Genomic DNA, 19,483 nt, shown 5'->3' with positions numbered 1-19,483 from the left:
CATCTCTGCTCCCTGCCTCACTTTGGTAGTGATGCAAAAAGAAAAGTTCACTCACATTATTTTTAAAATTACAGAAAAGTGCTGTCATTAGAGTTTGAAGAAGTAATTAAATTTCTTTTTTGGTCCAAGAATCCCTTTCATTGCCAGGGTCTTTCTTCTATGAATTCAATGAAAATAAATCCTTGAAAATTCATACACTTTCTTTTTTTCTTTTGTAAACTTATTTTATGAAAGCACAACCTTACAGTCCAAATTAGACCCTGTCCTAGCCAAATGTCTGCGGAGTCAGAGGTGATGAATAAATCTTCTCGCTTCATTTTCTCTACGAAAGTATTCCAGACCCAACTCAGAGGCCATACACAAAGTCCTGGCAAATTGTCAGTACTTTAGAGCAACGAGTAGCTCTGCTGAGACCCGGTCAGCTGAGAGAAATTCTCGTGGTACTCTGGCTCCTACGGAGCAATGGCAGGGACCCCACGAAGGTTCACAAAGATGCTGAAGGCATCGCGCTTGCCCGGTAACCAGAGACACTAAATAATATTTAAAAGCAAAAAAATTAACACAGGACAGACTTTCTTCTTCCAAAAAGTGTTAAAATAGACATATAAGCCAAAAGTCATGTAAAAAAAATAAAGGAGGCATCCAAGTCAACAGAATCGGGGAGATCCCCTATCAGAAAACAACCTACGATGAGCTCTTGCTCTCATCAGACACCAAGATTAACCATAGATAGTTGAAGAGTTTAATGTCTGTGACATAAAAACAAAACCTTAAAAAAGCAAGAAGACATAATTTAATATTGTTTTGTCTGACTCTAATGTAGAAACTTTCTGAACACCAAAGCAATGGTAAAAATTGAACATTTTTGATATTTCACATAAACTTCAGAAAAAAAAGATCACTAACAACATTAAAAGATAAGCAAACTAATAACTACATTCACAGTAAATATACATTAAATTTGTTAATACTTGAATTTTTAAAGAACACCTATATAGAGAATGGATAAACAACAAGGTCCTATTGTATAGCACAGGGAACTATATTCAATATCTTGTGATAAACCATAATGGAAAAGAATATGAAAAAGAATATGTATATATGTACAACTGAATCATTTTGCTGTGCAGTAGAAATTAACACAACATTGTAAGTCAACTAAACGTCAATAAAATAAACTTAAAAAATAAAATAAAGAACACCTATACATCATTAGGAAGAACACGAAGACCTCCAATGGAAAAACAGGCAAAATTACCAGCATGGAAATTACAAAGGAGGAAATGCAAATGGATGATAAGCATATGTAAACAAATGTTCAACTCACTAATAATCAAGGAAATGGGAATTAAATTGCAATGCCTTTCTGATAGCTAGCAAATAAGTATTGGATAATGATACTAAGCATCACTGGTGAACATTTACTGGAAAATATGTTATGGCCACATTGGTCAGAATGCACATCAGTTAATTAATAACTGACTTGGTATGGGCCTGACCAATCAGATCAGAGGCAGGCCACAGAGGTGGAGAAGGTTCTGGAGTTTCTCCTGAGCTTTGGGGAAGTCTGAGGTTTCCTGGGAAGGGGCAGGATACCTGGGGGCACTGGAGGAGGGGCTCATCCAGCAGCTATTTACTAACCAGTCCTATACACGTATTTTGGTATTTTACCAAGTCTGTCCATACCCATGTGTTATGGCTGAAAAGCAGTTCAAGTATTATTTAAAGAAATAAATTGCAAAAATTAAAAGACCAAAATTTTGATTTTATGCTTTGACCTAGTGATTCTATTACTGTATATCTAATTTCTAAAAGTTGACACAGATTTATGAAAATGTGTTGATCACAGTATAACAGTAACATACTAAGAGCTAGATTTACAATGTGCCTACTATCCGCCAGGCTTTCTAAGTGATATACATAGATGGTCCCATTTAATACTAATGACAATCCTGAGACATAGGTTTTATTATTATCCCCATTTCATAGAAGACAAAACTGAGGCACAGAAAATGGAAGTCGTTTCCTCACGGTCAGACGGTTAACAAGTACAAGCACCAGAATTCAAAGTTTGTCCCCAGATCTGCATTTACCCATTAGCTATGTGGTTAATAATGTGGTGCAGTGTGAATCGGCAGACTTTATAGCTTCTTAAATAAGAAGTAATAATTAGTCTACCTAAACTATATTTATATTTAGGCCTCTTAAATTTTCATCACCTGGTCACATTTGCTGTTACTTCCTACTCTCTATTTTTACACTATTCTCACACCCTGTCCAACCAGCCATTATCCATAAGATAATATTATACTTTGGCAATAAATTATGATGTGGTCGTAATTCAAACTATCTGCTTGCAATAACTACCTGCATTTCCCCTTGTTGCTAAAAAATAGTAAACATGATACTATTAGATTCATAGTAAAGGCATCAGAAACAAGGGATTCATTCAAAGCAATAGCATAGGCACCAGTAAACTTAAGAAAATGCGTGTTTTGGGCGCTCCATTGTATTTGAAGCTCCATTAGCAAAATCGTTATTTCCTTTTGACTCAACTTTTGTGCCTCATTCTACCATCTCCAGCCCCACACAGGGGTCGGCACTCTGGCCTTTGACCTGCTCACTCAGTTGATTAGGAACCCCAGCCGTATTTAGACTAAACCCTAAACCCTAGCTCATGCTATGTGGTCTTCCCTGAGATGACCAGTAACCTCCATGTCACTAAATTGAATTGGCCCTTTTTGGGGGGCTCATTTTTGTTAACCTCCCATTGTCTGTGAAAAACTTTCCCCTTCGGATTCTCAAACAACCCTCTCCTGGCTCACTGGGACGATTCTTTCTTAGTTTCCTTTGCCAGCTTACCATCTTCAACTCAGGCTTTGGATACTGATGTCCAATACTTGGCCCCGGTGCTCTGTTCCTCTCACTGCATGATCTCTTCCGAGGCAACATGATCTCCATCCATCATTTCTCCCCCTTTTCATCTAGACACAGAATCCCAGGGTTCTATCTCCAGTCCAGTCATACTAGACCACTCACATGTCTCAAAGACACTTCAAACTCCCCGGATCCGAAACCTCTCCTCCAGACCTGGTCCTTCTCCACCGTGCCTCAGTTCAAGGTACGACTATCCACTAAGACTTTTATGCCCCCTAAGAGATTTGCACTTCTGTCCTGGTTTCACCATCTCCACTGCCTACTCCAGCCCAAGGGCCATCATCTTTCCCTAGACAACTGCACTCTCGGTGCCCTGGGCTGCCTCTTTACTGTTCATATTAGTTCCCTCTTTAGAACACCTTCGTGGCTTCCACTGATCTTGGGATAAAAACCTAAGGGGGCCCACACATGCCTACATGATTTGGACTCTCATCCCACCTCACTCCAGCCTTTCTGCTTGGTGTCCTTCAGCTCAAACATCATTACCTCCTAAGAAATTTTCCTGGTCTAGGCTGTCCTATTAGGCTCTCCTAGACTCCCCTATAACTCTCCTTCGGAGCACTTGTCACTATGTGTAACTACACGTTAATGGGAATATGTCCAGTCTTTCTCTCCCGTGAAACTATGAACTCTGTGTCTACAGTGGTCATTGCCATATTCCCCATGCCTAGCACAGTGTCTGGCATATGGAAGCCACTCAACAGCATTTGCTGAAAGAATACCTTGATACTTGGAAAGGTGAGTTCAGTGAGCTTAAGGCTTCTTTCCAAATCTTACTCCCTTCTCTGCCACTAAGCACTTTGTCCGGCTTGTATTGGTTTGCTAAGAGGATTACAAGTTACCAGTCACTTAGTAGCAAATGCTGCCTTGCCCTGTACCCCTCAGCACACTTGGGTGGGGTCCCTGGCTCTCTGTACCATCTGCTGCTGGCTGGGGACTGGTTCCAAACTCAACAGCCTTTGGAACCCAGCACTCTCCTATGCCTGACCAAAAATCCTACTGCCTTACCCCTCACACTTGCTGGATATTTTTGGCGATGGAATCCAATGTGGATGGAGTCTGCATTGGCTCCTTTGTCTCAATGGACAACCTACAACTAGAATGGGCCATTTATCCCAGACCACATCCCTTCATAACTTCATGTCTTCCCACTCAGCAGCATTGGAACATCCCAGCATTGACTTAGGGTTAAACTGGCATGGATTTTGAAAGTTTGTGACATCCTCATTTTACTCAATAATTTCCAAAAGAAACCTTTTTGAGCAAAGTTAAGTTCAATCAATTTGCTGGCTTCCTTATTGGCTTTAAGGGGAAATGCAAAAAGAAAAAAGCACAATCTCTGTGGTTACACTGTCATACAGCAGAGCTCATGGTCTTATGAGATAAGTAAGGTATACCTTCATGAAGGATGTTTTAGTAGTGGGCCATTTCTTTTTAAATCTCTAAGAAACATAATCTCCAGAGCATTATTTTACTGGAACTAGATATTTTTCTTTTCTAAATTTTAAACCAAAGTTCTCTTTCACCACCAAAACCATGACACCAGTTTTTGTAAACTTTTGTTATTATGGAAATTTGTCACAAACAAGCCTCTTCAAATAAATCTTGGTCCTATTTTATTCTTTGCCTCTGTGTGGCTGTAGCAGCTAATAATTCTAGGACGTGCAGAGATCCCCCATGGGGAGTGTGTTAGAGAGTTAGCTTTCTGTGTAAAAAAATGTGGTTCATCAAGAGAGTCTCATCTGGAATCCCCTATGGGAACTCCCCTCATGAGAACTACTCAGTCCATTAATATACCCTTGAGGAAATGATACAAGAAACTCACGTCAATCTCATTCTGCAGATTTTACAAGTTCTCTGGGCTGGTTACATGTTTGTGGATTAAAAAGCTCAGTGACACAACCTGGCTTTCTCTCTTCCTTAGAGCCAACGAGCTCTGTATTTGTTCCAGGAATTTGTGTTTAAACATGAAGCCCCAAAAGAGACACCTCGCCTAATCTCAGGCTCTTTCTGTCTACCGTTCACTCAGCACCACCCAGAAAGTGGACATGACCCAGATCACTTTGGAAAGTGACAGTGAAGGTTGACAAGCAGGGGGGCCGTCAGAGTGAGTGCAGGCTGTCCATGGTGGCAGTGCTGGACCACGGAGACGACACACAAGAATCAAGAGGAGCTTTATGGGTATCCCCTGCCAAAAGGGGATAGAGAGGAGCGGCTTGCTATTTGGGAAAGTGACAACAGCGAGGATGGTGACTGCTAACGTTTGCTGAGTGTTTACTATGCATCAGGCACCCACGTGTTTCCAGTGGATGAAAACACTCGGGTAACACCAGTTCCGTGAGCCAGGTACTGTCATTAGTCCCATTTGACAAATGAGGAGGGAGGCAGTCATGAGGTCACCTGTTCAGGTTGGAAAAGGACAGAAGCAAGTTTGGACCCTAAACCTTCAGGGTCCAGAGCCCGGGCTCCCAACCAGTCACTGAGTGTGGGATCCTACCTTCTATTCCAGTGCCAGTGGTGGAAGGCCTGGTCATGTCAATCAAAGTGTGGGATCTTCAAGAATGTTCCCGTCCCTCCCAGGCAGGCCGTTCAGGTCAAAAATGTCCCTGGTGTTTCCTCTGTGGAGACAAGCAACAGGTCATAGCAGGATCCTAATGAAACATGCAAGTAGCTTCAAAACTGGCTTTACTTTTCCTAAACACCCCTGTTTCTTGGCATAAAAGAGAAAATAAAAGTTAATGTGTGAATATTAGTCAGCCATAAAAAAGAATGAAATAATGCCATTTGTAGCAACATGGATGGACCTAGAGATGATCATACTAAGTGGAGTAAGCCAGACAGAGAAAGATAGATATCATATGATATCGTTTATATGTGGAATCTAAAAAAAAAAAAAAAAAAAAAAGATACAAATGAACTTATTGCCAAAACAGAAAGAGACTCACAGACATAGAAAACAAACTTATGTTTACCAAAGGGCAAAGGGGGGTGGGGGAGGGATAGGAGTTTGGGATTAACATATACACACTCATATATAAAATAGATGACCAACAAGGACCTACTGTATAGCACAGGGAACTATACTCAGTATTTTGTAATAACCAATAAGGGAAAATAATCTGAAAAGGAATACATATATATGTATGTATATATATACATATATATATATATATATGTATATATAAAGGAATATATATGTATTCCTTTTATATATATATTCAGTTGTATATATATATATGCAACTGAATCACTGTGTTGTACACCTGAAACTAACACAGTATTGTAAATCAACTATACTTCAATAAAAAATAAAATAAAAAAAGTTAACGTGTGATAAAAGTATATACATTCAAATATCAAATTTCCTAATTCTTGAAAAGATAAAATGTGTGTTTCTGTACACAGATCTCTATACAAACATCATGTATTTGTTCCGCAAATATTTCCTAAGAACCAGCTGTGTGCCTGGTCACGGTAAATTCTGGACTTGAAGAATAAAATCTCTACTGCCTGCTCACAGGGGTCTCCTAATCTAGCCCAGGACCCAGATGAATAACCCAGCAATCATAGCCCTGAGCTATGTGCTGCTACATTAGGCCCAGCACATCAGGCAAACGCAGAGGGCTCCCAGGCCAGGCAGGGAGCATCAGGGAAGGCCTTTCCGGGAGGGGGCAGAGGGTCAGGGTGATGAAGGTACCTTGGCTGAGTCCTGAGGATGCTTAGGAGTTAACAAAGGTTTGGAGAAGATTGTTCCAGAAGGAGGAAGCAGTCTCGGATACAGAGAGGGTGTAGTTTTCCCTCAGTGATTCCACGTGATGGGTGAGTAGATGGAGAAGGGCAGAACCCCCAGGAGAGAAACGTGGGAGGTGCCCAATGGGATCTGCAGATCTGAGCATTTTGGATGTTCCTGAAGGCTACAGGGGAGTCACTGAGAATTTTCTCCTTCAAAAAGTATAAGAGGGACCTCCCTGATGGTCCAGTGTTTAGGACTCGGCGCCTCCACTGAGGGGTCAAGGGATCCATCCCTGCTCGGGGAACTAAGATCGCGCAAGCCACGTGGCGCAGCCGAAAAAAAACACTATAACGTAATCAGATTTGGTTTGTAACAAAAGCATGCTGATAGTGGATGGGAAAAAAATGGAGCAACAAGGCTGAAGGATGGGTGAGGCCTGTGGTGAATATAAAGGCTGAATACTTTGACTATTTTAATAAATAAGGGCATAATAAAAAGCAAAATAAATAATATTTCTTCCATGTCCTGCATTAAGATCTACTACCTCGATTTTAACCCTTCATAAATTCAAGAGTCTGAATTCCACAAGTGTTTTTGTGTTACCACCCACCCATCCCCTAAATAAAGCTCTGACCTATACAATGTTTTGGTGGGGAAGAAAGTTCATTGTGTTTCTTTTGGGTCTTCCACACCGCAAATTAGTGAGCTCCACCTTTTTGTTCTTGGCTGTTAAATTATCTTCATGTGAAAACAAACACATGCCAGACAGACAGGACATGAAGAAGATGGGGAAATAAAATAATTTATGTTTTGAGCTGAGGTACAGGGATATTATAACCTGTAAATCCTACCAGAAATAAATATGCAAACTATAATAGTTCTAAAAAAAATTTAAGCGGCTTCTGCACATGCAAAGCAAAGGAAAGCTTTTATAGATGTCAGTCATCCTAGTACTCAAAGTTCTTCCCATGGAATTTCTTCCATCAAAGAACAAGTATTCATTCACCTCTTAAGAGTTTGTAAATTTCTAGGCTAAGATATTTCTGAAATCGGCCAGTGTTCTCTAATCCTTTAAGAGAGCAAACTCTGCAAACTGTTCGTTGATGACAAGCACCAGACATGAAGGTTTTGGGCCAGGAATTTGTACAGGTTGCAATTTCAGAGACTCTGTGTTATTCTGTCCTTTTTTTGCCAGAGACCTACTTTTAATATCTTCCTACCGAAGAGGAAAAGATAGAAACCTGAAATAATAGTCAAATTCACAGGGAACTGCTCTGTCAGCTGCCCAAGCCCTTCCTACCCTTCCTATCAGCAGATGGGCAGCAAATAAGTTTGTCTTCCCCTCCAACAACTTGAAAGCTTTGCGCTCCCTCCTGGCTTTAGTACGAGGGCATATTTGCCTTTGTGGGCAACCAGGTTTGGGGAGTAGATTTAATCTTCCGGCTTCCAGTAACTCTCCCAGGGAATCTCACCTTTTCCCACTTGAGAAAATTCCCATCGTACCCAGCAGTTAGAGTCTGCAAATGTCTAATTTCCCCCTAAGTTGCAGGAGCGTTTATGTAACGTTGTCTTGAAGATTTTCATCCTACTCCTACATGATCTTAATCCGGAAAACTGTAAATTGTTTAGACTAAGAACTTCAACATAAGCTGCTTTCAACATAAAAGCTGAGATGCAGCAAATAAGAATTCAGCTTCTTTTTTTTTTTTTTTTTTTGGTCTTTCCATTCAGAGACTTAAAACAACTTGAAAAACTTTTATTAAATGAAAGCAGTGTAATCACTTCAGACGACATAACATAATAGACATCAAAGATACACACAAATAAGATACGGATTGCTGTAGTTGAACAACATGAAAGCATGCATGCTTGCATTTGGATTTTGTTTTACATGCATAAGCTATATACAACAGATTTGCTTATTTGAGTCAGATGTGGGTTTTGGCAAATGACTCAACATTTTCGGTGGCCCGTTTAAAAAAGAAAAGAAAAAAAAAAGGTTTCACTTCATCTGCTGTGAGAGGTCCCATTTAAATAAGGGTCAACTCTGTTATTTTTCCTCTTGTAAAAATATTCCCAGCTCTTTACAATGCCTGAAAAACCCCAATTTTTATATAGATTTCCCACCTGCTTGTAGAGAGAGAGGAAAGCCTACTGATTTAGAACCCTGAGGGGAAGAATGGCACAGCGACCGTCTTTGCAAAGTGCAATTGTATCCAAACAGTACTGAATCTGGGCGTGGGAGATTCTTCAACCTCTAGCGTTATGGGCTACTCATCACTACCGGCCAATCCCCAGAAGAATGAAATTATGGAAAAGCATCTTTGAAATGTCCCAACGTGCCAGCCTACGCTCCTGGAACGCGTACTACCTCGTTATCCAATTTCCAGGGGCGGAACCCTTGAGACCTGCATTCCAAGGCAATGAGGCTGAACCAAAACTCTGTCACAGCCGATGGCTTCCACGATGCCTAGAGATCAAAGCCAGGGGACAGGGGCTGGGGCAACAGGTGTATGTGATCCCGGGCACAAGGTGGGGCGGTGCCGGGAGCAGAGCCCGTGCCCCCCAGCAGGCCGCTGGGCTGGCGCAAAACAGGTGTGGACCGCAGGTGGGATCAAAGCGTTGTTTGAATATGATTTTGAGGAGTCGAGTTGGCCCATTTGTGGGAGTCACACCGTAGAGCCTGGAAGCCATGACTTAATTATCTTTTACCAGGAGTACCTTATTAGGAAACGTAGGAGGTGAGTGGTGAGCTCCTAACTGCACCTTGTCGAACTTGCACGTGAGGCCAGCACCTTTTCTCCCCCGCTACGTCTTTGAGATAAGCCACCTGGGGTGACTCCATCTTCCAAACGAGTGTTTCTTGATCCCGAGTCTTTCACATCAGAAGGAACATGATAGAAGCTGGGAGAGGACCAATTTGTTGAATTATACCCCATTCTCCTGCACGTGTACAAAAGAGAAAGGGCAATACGAGCAAACAGTCGCAGGTTGTTTTATGTTTCAGTGAAAGGAGAGAAGACCAGGGAATGCCACAAAGGACCGCGGGGTTCAAAATATATAAAAACTTTCTTTACTCTCCAAACAAAGCCAGAATGGTAAAGAGAGAGGCAGGAATTAGCAACCGCCTTACCAGGGACCTGGCTGCGTCTGCCGACCAGCCACTGCTGTTTGGCACAAAAAGAGCCAGCTGTGGTCTTGTTCCTGTATTCTTGGAGGTGTCTGAGACCCAGAAAGGGAGGGATGTGCCCTGAGAACATAAAACATAATTTTTCTACCTCCCGGGGTTGAAATGTCCCCCGCCCAGTGCCAAGAGCGTGTTCCAGAAATCTGTGACATTTCAGGAAGAAATCATTGTTTTTGTAAGGTGTTGCCTGTGTCCCGTCCTTGACATGGTGCCAAACAGAAACAGGGCAAATAAAACAAGATAAGGAGAATTTTGGAAGCATGAGGATGCTTCATTCCAACAGCTAGACGGCTGATCTCTTATCAAGTCTTTATCGTGGCCCATAAAGGTTTCAGACTCAGCCAGGACGTACAAGGCGTGGGCCAAAACAGAAGTCTGTGATCTAGGTATTTTATGGAAGTTGTGTGGAGGCTTCTGTGTCCGGCGCTCTACTCAATGCCATGAACACAAGGAACTGGAGGAGGTCCCGGTGTGGAGCAGCCCACAGTCTGTTGCCACATTGTCACTTAAGAGGAGCTGGAATAAAGTAAAAAGCAGATGTGCCAAAGAGCCCCAAGAAGGAGGAAAAGGTTAACAATTCCACATGGGCTAATCTTGAGAGATGCATGAGAAATAGAAAAACCTTTTGGGCCGGGGAAACGAGCCCTTATATATTTTGTTCCCTCTGCTTGGAATATGCTCCCGAGAGCTTTGCTAGCAGCTCCTCTCTTTAAGATTCAAGTCTCTGCTGAAAGGGCTCGTCTTCAGAGAGGCCCCCTCTGATTCCCCTCCTGCATCACTCTCCAAATTCCCCTTTGCTTTGTTTATTTCGTGGCACTCATCGCGATAGGAATTTCAGATGACTTTTAATTATTCTATTTGCTGTTTGCTTATGGTCACTCCTACTGTGATGTAGACTCTCTGTGAGGGAGAGGACCGCTTCTCTTGCTCGCCTTGGTCTCTCCAACAGCCAGGGGGCTTGCACGTCATCGGGCCTCAAGAAATATTTGGATAACTAATAGAGAAAGCAACCATACTTTATTAGTCTGTTTCTAACAAGGGCAATTTGTTTTCATCACTGAGAAAAATAAGGCGAAGCTATTTGCCGATGCAACGGAAGAGGACTTAGCATTTCAAACAGGCGTGATTTCAACCTTGTATAGGAATTACAGCCCCGAACGTGTTTTGAGACTTCACTTCAAGCTAAAAGCCCCAAGGTAAGGGGACTACCAGCCCCCTGCAACTCCCTCCACATGCTTTCGATAAGAAAAGGCCGTATACTCTGGCAATTTTATTGATGCAAATTACTATCTTAACAGCTTCATGGTCAATACTTTATTTCTAGAATGTAATATGGTTTAAGGGGGGAAAATGTTTTCTTTCCCGCCCACAGACTCAGAAAAGTTTAATGCATCCTAAAGTGTGAATTTATTGTGAGTTCATCAGCTTAAGGATAGAAACCAAAAGATTTCAAATTCAAGTTCTGCTTCTATTATCATCTTCCATCTAGTGCGAAGTGAGTGAGTGTCTGTGTCGGTTTCCCTCACTGCAAAATTAGGGTAATAATAGCTTCCCTCCCCCATCTCAGTGAGATGTCAGGAGGATTAAAAATCATCACCTTTTTAATTTGTGTAGAACGCGCTGCAATTTTAAGGAAGGTGTGAGGTTCACACGGAATAGTGTTCATCTCAACTTCCTGGAATACTTTAATGGAAAAAACGGTTAGAAACGCAGCTGCTAAGAGAAAGCACAAGCCAGCGAATCCTCTGTGTGATTGATGGGGAGAGTCAATGATAATAGTATACACATTGGACTTGGCGGGGATTTTCCTTCTAAAGAAGTTAAGTATTGTATAAATATTATCTCTTTCATCCTTTTAAACTTCCTGTGATGTGGCATTTATTACTCTCAGCTTCCAGATGGACAACTAACCGCAGAGAAAGGTCTGATCTTCCCAAAGACACATGATGACTGGCCTCTGTGTGCTTGGTGAAATGGGTTCTGGCGGATGGAATCACTCATTCATTTGCTCATTCACACATTCACTCAGCGGGAGACGTGGAGAATCCATTATGTGTCAGGCACCCCCCTCAGGACGTGGGGAGGAGGCGGGGATGGAAGAAGCACATTGGCTCACGTGGAGGTGAAGAAGCTCACAGAGGCAAACACAGTGCCACAGGAAGAGAAGGTGAGAAGCTCTCAGACAGAGAGGTGGAAATTGTTGTGATAAACAATAAAATATCAGGATGACGATGATGATGTGTTTATTTGTAGAGATACAAACACGCCTTTATTGACACGGGAAGATGTACAAAAATACTGCTAGGTAAAACCCAGGTTAAAATAAGAGTAAGAAGGGCATGCTTGGTGTGTGTCCTTCATGAAAATGTGTGTGTGTGTGTGTGTGTGTGTGTGTGCGCATCAGAAAATAAATAAGGCAAGTGTCAAGCTGTTAAGATAGGCTATGTCAGTATGTAGAATTATGGGTCATTTTTCACTTCCTTTTTTATACCTTCAGGTATTTTCTGAATATTTTTACAGCAGGCATGTATTGAATTGTAAATGGAAATAGATTGCTGATTATAAAATAACATGTTGATTGACAAATATATCAAATAGTGAAAAATAAAAGTGGTTAAAATAGGAAGTAAAAGTTTTTTCTTAATCTCAACTATCAGAAATAACTACCATGATCAATGTGTTTTATAGAAATCGACATTATTATTCATATATATATATTTTAAAAGGGATTATCACTGGGATTCTGTTACAAAATTATACACGCCTCTCCAGGTTAATATATGTTGGGTTTTTTCATTTTTTTAATGGATAGACCAAAATATATTTAACCAAATTTCTATTATTGGACTTTCTTTCTTTCCTTCTTTCTTTCTTTCTTTCTTTCTTTCTTCCTTTCTCTCTCTCTTTCTCTCTTTCTTTCTTTCTTTCTACCAGCAGGTTGTTATTACATAACCCTGTGCATATATCTTCTGGAACTTTTCAGAGTGTTTCCTTAAAATAAATCCTACAGGTGGGATTAATGAGTCAAAGACCTATATGCCTATCACATACATTGCAAGTAATTCCTGAAGCTGTATCAATGGAAGAAAAAAACTTCAAATAAGTGCAATTATTATTCTCAGATTTGGAAAAATACATCACATGCAGTTACTTTAAGCAGGATACTACAAGAAAAAAAGTCAGTAAGTATCCCAAGAAATTAAAAACACTATTTAAAAAAATTTAAATGATCTGAGAAGCAGAGAAAAACAGATAAATCAAATAAATAGAAGTACATGAAACAAAGGGATTCTTCCAAAATGCATAGAAAATGTGAAATTATTTTTTGAGAAAAGGTTAAAAGACAAAAACAAAAGTGATAGATCCAGTACTTTAACCATACAACAAAGAGGTGTTCTAAAAGAAGAGAGTGAAAAGAGTGATGGAGATGCAGTGGCGGTGGGGAAGGGATAAATTAGGAGTTTGGGATTAACAGATACACAGTACTGTATATAAAATAGATAAACAACAAGGTCCTACTGTATAGCACAGGGAACTACACTCAATACCTTGTAATAACCTATACGAGAAAAGAATTCAAAAAAGAATATATATATATATATAACTGAATCACTTTGCTGTACACCAGAAACTAACACAACATTGTAAACCAATATACTTCAATAAAAAATAAAAATTTAAGAAATAAACAGAAAAAGAAAGTTAAACTAATTCTTATTCCAAGTTAATCCAGATAGCAAAAGACTCAAAAAATAAGAAATGGCTTCAGGATGAATATTATATCCAGACTACTATCAGCAAAGCATGGCCTCAGTGTAAAGACTTTAATAGTGTGATTATGCAAGCTTTAGATGCGCCCTCAGAATATTTTATGTGTGTGCCTGGCAGGACCTCGAATAATCTTAAGGCCCTTACTCTGAGATCTTCTCTCTTAGACACTGGGTACTGTAAACACTGAGATGCTTCAAAGACCCTTCCAACTAAGCAAAAAGTTTTCTGAGATCTTAAGGGTATTTTCCCACAGCATCTTGACTCTTGGCTCATATAAAGAGACTATATTAGAAAAATGTGAGTATGACTTTTGTCTCCTGAATTGTACTATAATGTGATACACAAGGAATCTATGATGTTTTTAAAAGAATTATATCAGCTTGGACTGAAGGAATCAGGGGCACTTTGGTTACCCCCTCCTCAAACTACAATGGACAGAAAGAAAGCAGAGGAAACATTCAGATGTGAACAGTCTATATTTTATGGAAAAAGAAAGACGACTTGAAGGAAGAAACAAGAAAACAGGGCCCAAAGCCAAGAACCATGGAGAATCATTCTCAGGGAGCAGATAATTCAAAGAATTGGCAATACGTGCCCAGCTGGATTTCATAATTGCTGTGGACCAATGACTGCCAAGTGCCCCCCATTTTCCTCACTTTTGAATGGGAATGTCATTTGTGGTTTTTCTATGCCTGTCCAACATTGTATGTCTAGTGTGTATGTGTAGATAACTTGTCTCTTTGGTTCCCGGGCCTTCAAATAGAGGGGGTTCACGCCCAAGGAGACTCATCCACACTTGGGCCTGATTTAGATCATAAAACCCTGACCCTTGAAATGGAACTTGAACTTGAAGCTATCTCGGTATAAGTGAGACTTCAGGTGGAAAGGGGGTGTTAGGAAGTGGTGGCAAAGGCAGGGGCTGTGCACATTTTGCGTGTGGGAAATATGTAAATGTGTTAATAATTTGTGGTAAGAGAGTGGACTGTGGTGAACTAAAGAGGATCACATTTTTTTGTAATATTCGTCCTGTCTCCCCCATTGAATCTGGGTGGGCTCCCTACTGCTTTGAACAACAGATTATAGCAGAAATGACGTTGTGCTACTTTCCATGCCTAGGATTTAAGACTGGACATTCTGCATCCTGTCTCTTACAATACTTGTGTTTTGGAATAAGCCACCAGGCTGTGAGAGCCCAAACCACATGGACAGACCACATGGAGGAACTCTGGCCATCAGTCCCAAATGAACCACTAGCACAGCTGCCAGGGACAGATCACACCACCTGCCACCCTATGTGGGAGCCTAGTGGATGGTCAACCCAGTCAAGCCTTTAGATAACTTAGGTCTCAGCTGCCCCTTGACTGTAACTACATGAAAGACACAAAGCAAGAAAACCTCACAGCTGGGCCCAGTCAACTCACAGAACTGCATGAGATAATAATACCTTGTTGATTTAAGCCTCTAGGTTTTAGGGTAGTTTGTGACCCAACAATAGATAGATGGAAATATATATATATATATATATATATATATACAAAGAATTAATATCCATAATATGTAGAGAGCTGCTGCAAGTTGATAAAAAAAAGACAAAGAGCTCAATACAAAAAGTGAGCAAGGAATATGAAGAGGCAACACACAGAAAAAAATATAAATATAAACAAGCCCATAAAAAATGCTTACCAGCTCTCGGAGAAATCAAAATGGGACAACTGTTTTCTTCCATCGGATTGACAATAATTAAGATGACTGATAAATCTAAAAGAAATCCAGAAAATGACTGATACATAATACCAAATATTACCAGCAATGGAAATGGAGTCAACATCATGTTGGAAGATAAAGGGGGTATGAGCTTCTACACGGTCCACATCCTTACAAGGAGCAGGTAGTGGAGGGTTATCTCTGAGATTTCAAGATGCCTCACCTACTACCACCAAAACACACACACACTGACACACACAAACACACATCCCAGCTGTGGGGGGAGTATGTGTCTGCACATATAGGCAGCAGTTTAAAAGGAAGATAGATTCAAGGAGAGAATTTTGCAAGTGAAAGACAATTCAGCTTGTCTGGATGTTGAGCAGAAGAATGCAGAAGAGGCAGGCGTGGTGAAGTTGCTGGAAATGGCTCAAATAAGATCTCTGCCAGAGCAGGAGGGAAAGGGATCCAGAGCCCGTGGGGGGATGCTGGCCATGCTTGTGACTATGGGACTGACCTCAGAAGACTTCCAGATGGAGGGGCCCCGCCAGCAGTGGCACAGCAGATGCAGAAAATATCAGAGGCTTATTTCTTCCACTTTCTCCAATACAACTAACTGTGCTAGGCTAAAGGAATACATTTGCATTTAAGGTTAGCCAAGATATAGCCTTAGTTAATTTACCAAATACTTAATAACCAAAGTAAGATCCCCTCCTACATCTCCAGGTTCAAGATCTCTCTGTCCCTGCCTCCTTGTCTCCAAAAGGCTGTACGGGACCACGATGCACCCCCAGGATTAATTCCTGAAGAGCAGAGCCATCTCAGTAATAAGGAAATAAGCTTGGAATTCTCCCTGGCTTGAGCTTTTCTTTGGACAACAAAAAGGAAGTGTCCGACGAGATTTCGCTCTTCACAAGAAGGTGTCCCCAGATGAACCCCCGGCTCCAACCTGGTTCTCCGGCATCGGGACCACAGGCACCTGCTCGTTCTCCAGCTGAAAAACCTCACCCACTTTTTGAAAAAGATTGTTCACAGGAAGGGTTTCTGATGGTTGTTATGGCTCTTGTTCTTTTTTTTCTTGTGTTGTCATGCTTCTCAAGCTGCAACCCATAAACGTCTGAACCAGCACTGCTGTTTGCTTTCTCCCATGTCAGCATGGCATCCTGGGGAGAACAGGGTGGAGGTCAGGGTCCTCCCATCCTGGGTCAGTCTTCTCATCGGTGACCACTGGCAGCCTCCTGATCGCCCTATATAGCAACCTATTCATTAAACACGTTTCTTAAAACGTTAAACCATGGAGGTCCAGCATCTAGTTCCATTTTGGGGAGAAAATGCAGTCTTTCTGTTACTATCAAGCCTCTGGCTTCAAGGAATGATGAATTCCTCCTTGGTATGAGAGACCCTGACCTCTGCCCTGTGCAGACTGCAGCCTCACTGCAAAGACATGCCAGCTTCTACCAGCTGCTCATTTGCTACCTGCAGTGATGGCACCGTTGCTGTGACACTATATTTATCCAATGTGTACTGGGAGTGGTTTACCAGTTCCTGTTGCCATGTAATTATCACAAAGCCCTCATACACTGTGGCAAATGTGATTTCTCCCTGGCCACCGCATGGCCTGTTCAGACGATGACTATTTTTAGGCAGAGGTTCTAGTGCCTGGCTTTATTCCCAAAGCTGTCTCCTCTTTTAATGCTCCATTTGGTGCCAAGAACCAAACCATGCCCATCGCGTTCCCACGAGGTTTTTGCAGAAAGGCAAACCTACTCCCACTCCTAAGTTAATGAACCCCTCTTGCTGTCAACTGTAGTTTAATGGATTTCACCATCCTGTGTATTTTCACACTCAGAACAGAAAGTCATACAAAGGTAACTTAATTCAGGAGTGACCTTTGAGTTCATTGCCTGGCAAGGTTGTAAATCTTGTGCGGTGCCAGGTCTATGCCTTTGTCCGTGATTTCCATAGGCGGCTTCACCTTATGTGTGGCAGTGACTTTAAATGGCTACAAAAATGTTGTCTCTGTCTAAAATGGCTGATAGTCATTGCATTTTATCAACCCTGGTGATCGCTTATCCCCATTCATTCCCCAAGTTTATCATTTCACTAGACGATCTTTCAAAAAGCTCGTGCTCCCATGGTACAGAATATTTCAAGCAACTTGAAAAATAATTTCTCTTCTCTTCTCTTCTCTTCATTGTTGCATCTTTCTTGGTTACTTTCTCTCTAAGGCTCAAAAATTACCAAATGTGGAGACTTTACTTTTTCATTTTTCTTTCTACGAAGTCAGTTCATGATCAGTAGTTAACCTCATCTTTAAAATTCAATGCAAATGAGCCAGAATTTGAATTTGAGATGAAAAAATATCTCCAAAATGAAGATTTGAAACTCCAAGAACCGAGTTTCATGAATCAGATATAAACTAATTTAAAACAGTGAATTCCCAAACTACCCCTCCTTTGTTTACTCTCTCCACAGATATTACTGATCACTTGTTTTTTGTTGAGCATTAGGTAAACGGGTGCACAAAAGTGCAGAAAGAGTTTTCCCCATCTTAAAGATAGTCCCAGCTAGTGGGAAAGACAATCACGCTTAAAAAGAATTACAGCATCTTGTTATAAAACCATGAGAAAATGTATAGTGTTTGGGGAGCAAATAGGAGAGGCAAGCAGAAGATGAAGCAATTTGTTGCGATTTCTCCAGTATCCGTTCTTCTCTTTCTGGAGACAGCATCCTTCTTTGCCTGGAGTGCTGCTCCATCATCCTCTCCAGCCAATACTCCCACCTCCTGGCCCTTCCCCCACAGAGGTGAGCACATAACCCAAGAATGGCCCATCATAATGCCCCATCCTCCTGGCCACAGTGATTGGTCCAGGGTGAACACATGACCCAAAGTGGACCAATCGGAAACGTTTCTTGAGATTTTCTTCATGGATGCTGATAGAGAAAATCTCTAATGATAGCAACTAGATGCACATTTTTCTCAAGTTTATTTGACTTGGTTTTTTTCCACTCTCAATTGAATGAGTCCTGGCTAGCACAGAGGCATTCTAGGAAGAGAAAAACCTGTGATGACACAAACATGGCACATCCATGATACAGCAAATACAGAAAAAGGTATTTGTAACTTTCCTTTCCAACCCACCATTTTGACCATATTATCTTGATATTTTGATCCTGCCATTTTAACCACGTTCCTTATTCTGTATTCTGCCAAAATATGGACTGTAAGTGTCAGAGAAAATGGTAGGACATACACAAAAGAAATAGATTATCAACACAATAGATCATCTGACCGTTCTGAACAATCTTGGAATGCCTGAGAGAACTGTTCATTATAGTCTTTTCAATTAAATGAAGATACATGGAATAAGTTTTTAATTCAATCCATAATAAATAATATTGGAAATTACAATGAACAAAATAAAAACGTTAATAAGGGCTAAACCTAAACACGGTACATTTTTAGTCTCCAAAATTCTACCCAGAAAAAAAAAAAAAAAAAAAAAAAAAAAAACAGCCTTGAAAGAAGGAACTGGTACAATGTGAAGCTTACAATGGAAGAAAAATGAATTCGAAATTTTAATTTTGTGAAAGAATGTGTTAAGTGCACTGATACTGTGATGCCTAATTAACAAATCAAATATCAAGTATAATATTAACACACGAGATAATCTTCCCAATCAGATTTTTTCAAGTAAATAAAAAACGCAAAATAAACTGTATACAATTCAATTGTGCTACATAAACATTTAGACAAGCAATACTATGATTTACTGTATCAGCTAGAGAAAACATTCTCTCGATAAAAATTCACTTTGAAGTTAATTCAGTAGGAGGAGAGCCTATTGATTCCATATGTGCATCACTTTGGTGGAAGTGTACATTTCAAGGGAAGAAGTGTCAAAAAATGAAGCTGTAGAAGTAGGAGGATAAGATTATGAAGGATCAGGCAAGTAATACTAAAGGCTTTGGACTTTATCCTGAATGCTATTAGGAATCTATGAATCACTTTTCAAAGGGGAGTAATCTGATCAGCTCTTCAGTCAAGTCAAATCCCCGCAGTAGCTCCACGGAGAACGAAGAGCAGAGGAATAAGATTGGAGCCCAGGACACGAATGAGGCTCTGATCCACTAATCCAGGACTGGGAGAG

Source organism: Eubalaena glacialis, chromosome 16 (genome assembly GCF_028564815.1).
Source record: "Eubalaena glacialis isolate mEubGla1 chromosome 16, mEubGla1.1.hap2.+ XY, whole genome shotgun sequence".
Taxonomy (NCBI): Eukaryota; Metazoa; Chordata; class Mammalia; order Artiodactyla; family Balaenidae; genus Eubalaena; species Eubalaena glacialis.
The sequence above is the reverse complement of the archived record's forward strand: the minus strand, read 5'-3'. Positions refer to the sequence as shown.